Source organism: Loxodonta africana, chromosome 14, assembly GCF_030014295.1.
Source record: "Loxodonta africana isolate mLoxAfr1 chromosome 14, mLoxAfr1.hap2, whole genome shotgun sequence".
NCBI classification, from domain to species: domain Eukaryota; kingdom Metazoa; phylum Chordata; class Mammalia; order Proboscidea; family Elephantidae; genus Loxodonta; species Loxodonta africana.
The window spans coordinates 73,763,583-73,774,292 of NC_087355.1; positions in this window are offsets into that span (position 1 = coordinate 73,763,583).

Here is a 10,710-nt window from a genome sequence, read left to right on the forward strand (position 1 = left end):
GTTGGCAGTTTGAACCCACCCAGTAGCTTGGTGGGAGAAATACTTGGTGTTCTGCTTCCATAAAGATTACAGCCTAGAAAACCCTATGGGGAAGTTCTACTCTGTCACATGGGGTCACGATGAGTCGAAATCAACTCACCAGCACCCAACAATATATAAACACATGAGTCAAAATCAACTCAACAGCAACTGGTTTTAACTGATTATAGGCTACAAAGTAATAATATAGCTTCTCACTAGTTCTGGCAAGAACCCCATTTTATAGACAGAAAACAGATACAAGGACTTTCAAGATGACTCACCTCATTTGTAAGAGATCTAAGTTCCAAGCCCAGGCCCCTTTCTCCTGCCCCTCTGTTCTTCCCTTTGCAAGAAACTGCCTCATGATTGATTTAAGATGGGACGGGTTGCCTCCAGGCATTAAATTCTTCAATGAATTTTTAAGGTTCATCTCTGTCCTAGGATTCTAGACTCCCAATAACAGTTCCAGTGCATTTTACCTAACCCCATGGGTACATGTTTTAATCCTTTTTTTTTTTTTTTATTAACTTGAAGCACTGCATTTGAAGGTTAGAAAATATAATGGGCCTCTCTCATTCATGCTACCTCAGACCTAATAAACAGGCTTTTCACATTTTGCCACTTGTGTTCTCAGTGCAGGAAAAAAAATCCTCTGTTTCCCAGCTTCCCTTGCCACTGGAATGCAGACATTAATTTAGTTCCTCATAGTTGGGCACGGAATTTATATTTGGACCTTAGTTATGTGAAGAAATAGGTGTTTGATCATCCCAGAAACTGCTAGCTGTGTACCAAACATCCATTTTTCTTCTTCCTCCGTGGAAACAGAGCCCCAGCTGTACTAGAGTAGGCATGTGCTGAGATGAAAGAGCACGCGTTTCCTTCTCTCTTGCTATCGGGATAGCCAAGGCTATGTAAGCAGAAGTCATTGGGGAGGGCTTAAAGGAAAGCTTGTTAAAGGGAGTTTGTTCAGCTAATAAACCCTACGTCTCTCTTCCTCCTTCCTGCCCAAACTGTGGATGCGATGGCTGGAGCTCCATCAGTTATCTTGGATCATGAAGCAACTGTGCATATGGACCACAGAAGCCACCATATAAAGAATGAGAGGGCAGAAAGACAGAGGGAACCTCAGTCCCTTTTGATTGTAGAGTCACCAAACCATTCCTAAATGGACTATTTCTGGACTTTTCTACATGAAAGCAAAATAAATTTCTAGCTTATAAAGTCACAATTATTTCGGAGTGGCTGATGTTGCCATTGTGTGCGGCTGAACCAAATCCTAACTGATAAAAAGAAGCTTTCCTCAACCTTGCAGAAGTGGAGCCAGTTTCTTCCAGCTCCTTATTTGAGTCACTTTACCTCAGACCAGCAAAGGACCAGGTAGCACTAGTCTCCTTGTGAAAACATCTTACCTTCCTTCAGGCTTGAGCTGAGATCATGGAGGTTGCATGTCACGAGGCATCTCTGCATTCGAGGACCAAACCAAGGAATTAGAACTTCCATGTGAAATTTCCCCTTTTCCTCCCGAGCTTCTGTTAAATCTCACCTTTTAAACTTCACTAATACAGAATACTTTGTTGTTGTTGTTAGCTGCTGTCAAGTTGGCCCCCAACTCATGGGGACCCCAGGCACAATGGAACAAAAACCTGCCCAATCCTGTGCTATCCCCATGATTTATCCTTGGCTGATTTTCTGAAGGAGATCACAAGGTCTTCATTGTCAACCAGTATGCTAGACAGTCTCATATATTCTTTAATCTCTGTAGTGATCCTATGAATAATCTGTAGTGAGGATAAACTAGGATATGCTGTCATACAACCCCCGCAATCTCGGAGGCTCATCTTAACAAAAGTTTGTTTCTCACTCACAGATTTGGCCCTGATCTGTGCAGTTCTCCAAGTGTTGGCCCAGGATTCCAGGTTGTTTTGATCATATGGACCCTCCGTATCAGCACAAGCTCCATAACTGCTGAGGCAGGGAAAATAAAGCAATGAGACTCCAGAAATGGCTATCCATGCTTTCACTTGGCAGTAACCCACGACTCTTCTACCCGGATTTCACTGGCCAGACAAGTCCATGGGAGTGCTCAGCTTCATGGGATCTGGGAAGTATCATCCTCCCACATGCTCAGAAGTAGAGGAGAAGCAGGTGTGGCTGAACAATAGCCATGCTTTCCACATGTGAGTATGCTTAGTCCCGATTTTCAGATCAAGACAGGAGGGCTCCATAGGTAATTAGAAGGAAGTTCTGTTTGCTTTGAAAACCATCTCCTCTCAATTCCCAACATAGCGTCTGTTGCATTATGACATACCGGATATAGACTATTTTTCTCCTCAAAGAATTATCCAGTTTTCTGCTTGCACCAGCCTTTGTGATGATTTATTGAAACTGTTTTCTAACTGTAAGCCAACAGTTTTTTGGTAAATAATAAAAACCAGATCATGGTGAATCATTTTTATGGCCTTCTAGAGAGCCCTCACCAGAATCACTTACTGCCCCTAAGAGTTCATCTGGGGCTTTCTGAAAATACCCAAGCAGCCCTATTCTTCCTTTGGCTTTTAGGAAGCTTAGGTGGAGTCTTAGTATTTAGGATCCAGGCATATAGGGGCATACGGTGGCCACTGAGTAGATGCAAATTTGCATGGATATAAATTCAAAAGACATTGATGTAAGTTTTAAAACTAAGCATTAGAAGTAGGTGACCCCTCTGCTCATGTTGGTCCTCCCCCAGTAGGAGGTATTTCCTTTCTTTTCTGCTAAGCCCCAAAGCACTACAGTCCTGCCTCTCCTAAGGTCCAGAACTCATGGTTAAGTACTCCACTGCTGACTGAAATGCTGGCAGTTGGAACCCACCCAGCAGCTCTGCGGGAGAAAGACCAGGTGATCTGCTTCCATAAAGATTAAAACCAAACCCATCAACCACGTGTCGATTCCAACTCATAGCAACCCTATAGGACAGAGCAGAATGGCCCCATAGGGTTTCCAAGGCTGTAAATCTTTATGGAGGCAGACTCCCACATCTACCTCCCACAGAGCAGCTGGTGAGTTCGGACCACTGACCTTTCGGATAGCAGCTGAGGGCTTTAACCACTGCATCACCAGGGCTGTCCCATAAATATTAAACCAAACCGAAGCAAACTCATTGCTGTCAAGTCGATTCCAACTCATAGTGACCCTAGAAAACCTTATGGGGTGTCTCTACTCTGTCCTACGGGGTTGCTATGAGTCAGCATCAATGCAATGGCACCTAACAACAAGAAGTCAACATGTATTATCATCATGCCTTATCTATCTCTGCACACTGAGCTTCTCCAGGCCATATGGACAGGTAGTTAGAAAAGGAGTTGCAGTAATAGTTGCTGTTGCTGTTGTTCGTTGTCTTTGAGTTGATTCCGACCCATGTCGACCCCATGTGTTGCAGAGTAGAACTGCCTATTAGGGTTTTCAAGCCTGTGACCTTTCTGAAGTGGATTGCAAGGCTGTCTTCCAAGGTGCCTCGGGGTGGGTTTGAACTGCCAACCTTTCAGTTAGTATTCCAACACTTAACTATTAGCACTACCCAGGGTAAACCCCCCCAAAAACCAAACCCATTGCCGACAAGTTGATTCAGACTCATAGCAACCCTACAGGACAGAGTAGAACTGTCCCGTAGGATTCCCTAAGCTGAAATCTTTACAGAAGCGGACTGCCACATCTTACTCCTGAGGAGCAGCTGGTGGATTTGAACGGCCAATCTTTCAGTTAGCAGTCGAGCACTTAATCACTGCGCCACCAGGGCTCCTTCTACCTAAATTCCATCAGAATTCATGGACTCTCTTGGCCCAATTTGATCTATAGTACATTGTTCTCCTAAAAAGTCCTATCTCCTTGCTCAGCCCAGAATCTTTTCAATAAAACTTTAAAGGAGGCCTAGGGCAGTTCAGGAGCCCTGAAGGCACAGTGGTTAAGAGCTTGGCTGCTAACCAAAATGTCAGCAGTTTGAATCCACCAGCCACTCCCTTGGAAACACTTTGGGGCAGTTCTGCTCTGTCCTATAGGATCACTATGCATCGGAACCGACTTGACGGCACCTAATAACAACAAAAAAAAAAAAAAAAAAAATTTTTTTTTTTTTTTTTTTAATAACAACAGGGCAGTTCACCTCCAGATACAGGGGCAGATATCAGGGCAGAGGCAGAGATTGAGGTGGCCATGGGACAAGTTTTGGGCCATGACAGGTAATAAGAAGTTCCCTGGCTGGGGCTTTGAAGAAAAGCTCTTGTTCACCTGATACAAGGAGTGGCACAGCCCTTGTTCTTTGCCCTTCCCCCTAACCCTACCTGGAATGTAGATATGATGTATGGAGCTGTAGCAGCTGTCTCGCCACACGAGGACTAAAGCCAAGGCCAATGACAACGCATCAGGAAGTGTGAAGGAGCCTTAGCTCTGCACTTACATGGAAAAAGACAACCCCTCACCTGTTTGTCTGGTTTTCTGTGGCTTGCAGCCACCAGCAAACCTAACTGATGTAGAGCAGCAAGACACTTGTCTACAAAAATACTCAGCCCCCCCAAAAAACTCCTATTGCCGCCGAGTTAATTTCGACTCCTGGCGACCCTACAGGACAGAGTGGAGCTATCCCATAGGGTTTCCAAGGCTGTGCTCTTTACGGAAGCAGACTGCCACGTCTTCTTCCCAAGGATCGGCTGGTGGGTCCCAACCACCAACCTTCATGTTAGCAGCCAAGCATTTTAACTACTGTGCCACCAGAGCTCCTTAAACCGCCTTAAAGGAAAAGTGCACCATTTTGAAAAAAATGGCAGTGAAGGGAGGGAAAGAGGCAGCGACTGGCCCAATTCAGGCTCAGGAGCAAAACCAAAGGCCACAAAAACTTGGAATATCTGCCACCAAACCCAGTTGCCATTGAGCCAACTCCAACTCATGGCGACCTCACATGTGTCAGAGCAGAACAGTGCTCCGCAGGGCTTTCAGTGGCTGATTTTTCAGAAGTAGATCACCGGGCCTTTCTTCTGAGGCACCTCTGTGGGGACTCCAACCAGCCGGGGACTCTAAGAGCTATCCCCACGCACTCACTCACACATCAGCACTGCTCACAGGCAACAAGGCAGAGGCGGAGGCAAGGGTAGGGAGTAGGCACAAGAGTGAAACTCAAACACTGTAAAAACTCGTCAATAATTCAGAGAGTCGGTCACTTGGTGAAGTGGATTTTAGTAAGTTAGCTTTCAACAAATCTGTTGTCAGCAAAGCGACCTCAAGCCTGTGTTTTCAGGTGGAACCATGGCCATCTCCCGGGGCCGCCATACCTCCTGCAGTAGCTGAGTCCTCTGGGTGCCAAAGTGGGGCTGTGGCCTGGCTCAGAGGGGATCTGCTCTCTCCCATTCATTGCAGGCTGCACTAGAGGCCCCGAGAGAGGGCTGCTTTATCCAGAGTCATACAGGGACTTGAGTGAAGCAGCTCTGATGTTCCTGTTCTCTGGTGGGTTCAGTCAGAGTCAATGGCTAGGGCTGGGCACAGAGATGAACCCATGGGGATGCCTGGGCTTCACTCACACCTACCCTCCCTCTGAGGGCCCAAGCTTGGGGACTGGGTCAAGCTCTTGGTGTCTGCCCCCTCCTTGTCCAGTCTGAGTTCCCTCCCAGGAGCATGTGCAGACTAGAGCCCCAGTTTGCCAGCCTTGCATTGGTGGACTGACCCCCAGTGGAGGCTGGACCTGAGGCTACACCTCCCAAGTCCCCTGGGCAGTGTCTTGCACACGGCAAGAGGTCAGTAGATACTCACTGCATAAATGATAATAATAACTGCTGCCCTCTATGGAGGGGCCAGGCGGGATGCAAGCAGCTTGTGCTCGACTACTAACCTAAATATTGGTGGTCCAAACCCATCCAGTGGCACCACAGAAAAAAGGCCTGCTGACCTGCTTCTGTAAAAGTCACACCCAAGAAAACCCTGTGGAGCAGTTATACTCTGTAAACACGTGGGTCACCATGAGTGGGAATTGCCTCAGTGGCAGTGGGTTTGGGTTTTTCTGGCCCTCTATAGAAGGCCTCTTGGTCTATGTACAGGTTCCTCATGAGCACAACTAAGTGTTCTGGAATTCCCATTCTTCGTAGCATTATCCATAATTGGTTATGATCCATGCATTTGAATGCCTTTCATAGTTAATAAAACACAGGTAAACATCTTTCTGGTATTCTCTACTTTCAGTCAAGATCCATCTGACATCAGCAATGATATCTCTTTTTCCATATCCTCTTCTGAATCTGGCTTGAATTTCTGGCAGTTCCCCATCAATGTACTGACAAACGGAGAAGACAGAAGTTGTCAAGGATTTCATTTTACTTGGATCCACAATTAACACCCATGGAAGCAGCAGTCAAGAAATTAAATGACATATTGCGTTGGGAAAATCCGCTGCAAAAGAGTTCTTTTAAGTGCCCATACCCCCAGGCCCTCCTGCTTACTTGCTCCAGCCTTCCTGGCTTCCTTGCTTTTCCCTGGCCCTGCCTAAAGCATTGCAGCCACAGGGCCTTTGCCCAGCCAACTCTTCCTCGTGTAGTATCTGTCTCCTTGCTCTCCCCATTATGGGTTCACTCTCTTTTGGCTTGTGTGTCACATTCTCTGAGAGACTGTCTGTTTTACTTGCTTTGGGCTTATTTCTCCTTCACAGACAGCAGCTCAATGAAGGCAAAGTCAACCTTGCCTGCAATTCTATCCTGGTGTCTGGCATAGGGTCCCACCCATTGCTGTCAAGTCTATTCCAACTCATAGTGGCCCTCTAGGACAGAGTACAACTGCCCTATAGGGTTTCAAGGCTGTAATCTTTACAGAGCAGACTGCCACATCTTCTTCCCATGGAGCAGCTGGTGGGTTCGAACCTTGACCTTTTGGTTAGCAGCCAAGCTGTTAACCACTGTGCCACCAGGACTCCTTTGTATATATAGAGTTCAAGACAAAATAAAACAAAACAAAAAACAACAAAAAACCCATTGCTGTCGAGTCAATTCTGATTCATAGCGACCCTATAGGACAGAGTAGAACTATCCCATATGGTGTCCAAGGAGTGGCTGAGGGATTCGAACTGCCGACATTTTGATTAGCAGCCGAGCTCCTAACTGTTGCACCATCAGGGCTCCAGTGACCCTATAAGCCCTGAAAAATCTTTATTAAATTTGTGCACTGGTCTTACCTGACCTTGCCCTCAATCATCCAAAGTTTGCCTTTTTTTCTGATTTATACTCAGTGAAGCAAACTTTCGGTGGAACTTGACTCCCGAAGCAACTCGTTGGCAGAAGAGAACATAGCAATCATCCTAATGGGAGTAGCCTCATCCATTCAACAGATTTATTTCTCATTGAAAGTGATTAAATCAGAACTGTGGTGTTTGCCTCTGTCTGGCATACACTTTAATCAGTGTGATACAGTCCCCAAGGCCTCTTCACCCCTGCAATGACAGCGGTGTGACCCTGGGCCTTTGGAACCAAGAATTGGGTCCTAGGATGCGGTAGGTGATGCTGGTACCCCTGGTGAGATCTTCCCTGGCTTCAGCTGCCCTGCCCTGTTTATTCCTATTTACGGATGGTCAGAGAGGTTAGGTAAATTTTGCAAAGTCACACAGCTCATGTGTGGTAGCAGAATCAGAATTCACATCTTGCTCTCTGTGGCTACAAAGCCCATGTTTCATCAAGGTTCTAAAGTTCTCTCTCCTGTGAATGAATATGCAAAAACAAGCAGGCAACTGACCAGTTCCCCAGAGTCACTGATGCCAGTCCTTGGTGGGGAAACTCATGGCGATCACATGCGTGTCAGAGTAGAACTGGGCTCCGTAGGGTTTTCAATGGTTGATCTTTTGAAAATAGACCACCAGACTTGTCTTGCAAGACGTCTCTGGGTGGATCTGAACCTCCAAACTTTCAGTTAGCAGTCTAATGTATTAACTGTTTGCAACACCCAGCAACTCCTCAGGAATACCAGCTGAAGGTGACAATACAATGAGCCAAATTATACTCAAGTCCATCTTACCAGCCACACCAAAACTTTAGTCTCCTCATTGCTTTCAAGGTACTGGTACGTTGGAGATTTGTTGTTGTTATTAGTTACCATCAGATAAGTCCCTGACTCATGGCAACACGATGTATCACAAAACAGAATTTCTCGGTAGGGTTTTCTTGGCTGTCATCTTAATGGGAGCAGATTGCCAGGGCTTTCTTCTGCAGAGTCGCTGGCGGTGTTCGAACCACCAACCCTTAGGTTAGCAGCTGATCACAAATTGCTTACAGTACTCCAGCTCCTTACGGGAGTTAGGACTACCATTACTCATCCCCCTCTCCTCCAGGTTGTAGCCAGTTAGCAGTGGACGCAAGGGACCAAATGGGGACCAGAGAATCAGTTTCTTCAATAGCAACAAGTGCTCCATAACTCTCAAAGTCACGGTTTTCCGGTAAACCGACTCCCCCACCTCCCCACCTAGAAGGTTGATGGGCAGTATAGCAGGACTAGCTTATTAACCAATCCACTGCTTTGCCTTTTTGACTTAGGTGCTGCTAAGAAAGACAGAGGATGGTGGCATCATTAGGCTCACTGTGCCTGGGCACAGGTCCAACAAGAATCAGGAGCCCTGCCATGAATGGGAATGACTTTAGCACCTTAACCCTGCCCAACATAGCAACGTGGCCGCTGAACACCACCTCTCAGTAGCTCTCCAATGGACGAGTCAGTCTTCTTCCTTTATGCTAACAGAGTGGGAGGGGGAGACAGAGACACTCACTTTCCAAGGTAACCAACCATCTCGGTTTGCCTGGCACTGAGGTGTCATGGGATATGGGACTTTTAATGCTAAAACCAAGAAAGTCCCAGGCAAACTGGGATGAGTTGCTCACCCTACAACTTCCTCAAGCCGTAGCAAATGTGTCCTTTCTCAAGAAGGGGAAAGCAAGGTGGAGAAAAGGAGGGAAGGGCTTCTTCCTTCAGCAGCTCTAGTGCCACTCCTAGGCTGAACTGGGGTATTAGGTGGACTGAGTGTGGGTTTGGGGATAAAATTTTGGGTGTCATATAACACCACCTTAACAGTAGTTAAGTAATTGGAGCTGGAGACTCAAGGATGAGTAAGAGTCTCTAACCAGGGACTGATTCTAGGAGGTATAATACACAGTAATGCTGTAGGCACAAGATCACCTTCTACCCACTTACTTCCGGTCTTGACACCAGCTGAGACAAGTCTCATCACTGCCAGGGTTGGAAAGCAAAGCTCCCAACCACTTCTCCGCTGGCATCTGATAGAAACTTGCATTTTTCTTTCCCTTTACCCCAAAGGAAAAATAAACACTTTGGAAATGATAAAAGTCCTTCAGACAGGAAACTTGGCTCTGACCTTGAAAAGCCAGACAGTGAACACTGGAACTAGCAGAGAGAAAAGATCTTCTCTAAAGAACTTCTGCAGGCATCTACTGGACAGGGCTAAAAATAAACTACTTGAAGAACAGAACAAGTGGGTCTCGTCTCCTTCATGGAAGTTTACTGCAAATTCTCCTTCGAGCTGTGTCTTGGAGCAAAGAAATCATTAAACACACATAGACAGACACACCCTCAGACCGAGGAACCTCCAATCCAAGAGCAGTACGGCTAAGGAAAGACAAGGGTGACTCTTTCCCTATGGATGAGGTCTGCTTCACAAGTGGGCCATGTTCCATGTCCTGTGGGTAGCTGCTGGAAACCCACTCCAACCCCCAAACATCACCTCTCATCCCTGCCCCTCCTGTCTCAGTCCAACCTGCTCTGTGAGTATCTAGAACTCAACCCCACTGCAGTGTCATTCTTTTGGGTCAAGACATTGGCTCTGTTATATAACCCACTCCAGTTGTTGGGAAAAGTGGATAAAATTAAGCAAGTCCAATTCTAGGAATTTGCAGGAGGAACCTAAAAAAAAAAAAAAACACCCAAACCCACTGCTCTCAATTCCAGCTCGTGGTGATCCCATGTGTTTTTTATACAGTAGAACTGCTCCAAAGAGTTTTCTTGGCTGTAATCTTTACAGAAGCAGTTCACCAGGCCTTTCTTCTGCTGGGCAAGCTTGAATTGCCAAACTTTAGGTTAGCAGCCAATTGCAAACCACTTGGGCCATCCAGGGATCTTTTGCAGGTAGAAAGAGGGAATTAATGGTGAGTCATTCACAGCCTCACAGGTAGTTAGAAGTGGTGCTAAAACCCAGAAGACTAGCCTCCTAAATCCCAGCCCAATGCCCTTTCCATGACAAACTTCATCCTCAAAACCTTTTCAAACCTCTGCTTCTATCCTTCCAGCCAGCTTGCCGGAGTCTAATTTCTCCATTCCCATCCTTCCTTCTGGGTTCCATTTTAATTGGTTGCTTCTCCCATTCCTTTCTTACATTAAAAAAGAATCCAAATTTCAGTCCATGAAGTGATTAAACAGATCAGGAGGAGGCCCAGCACCCCCAGGCCACCCTACAAAACATCTGTGCTTGAAATGGAAAATTACTTCTACATTTTCAGTGTTAGGCACACCCAAACTAAACTCTTTAGAAATAAATCGTGACTTGTCGCTCCTTCCAGCCCTGGAAAAACAGCAACACAAATATGACACGCTGATGGGACTGGATAACAGATAACACTTAAAATTACGTCCAGAAAATGTCTCTAAAGGATTGGGTAAATTGCTACTATGCTAAAATAAATTAAA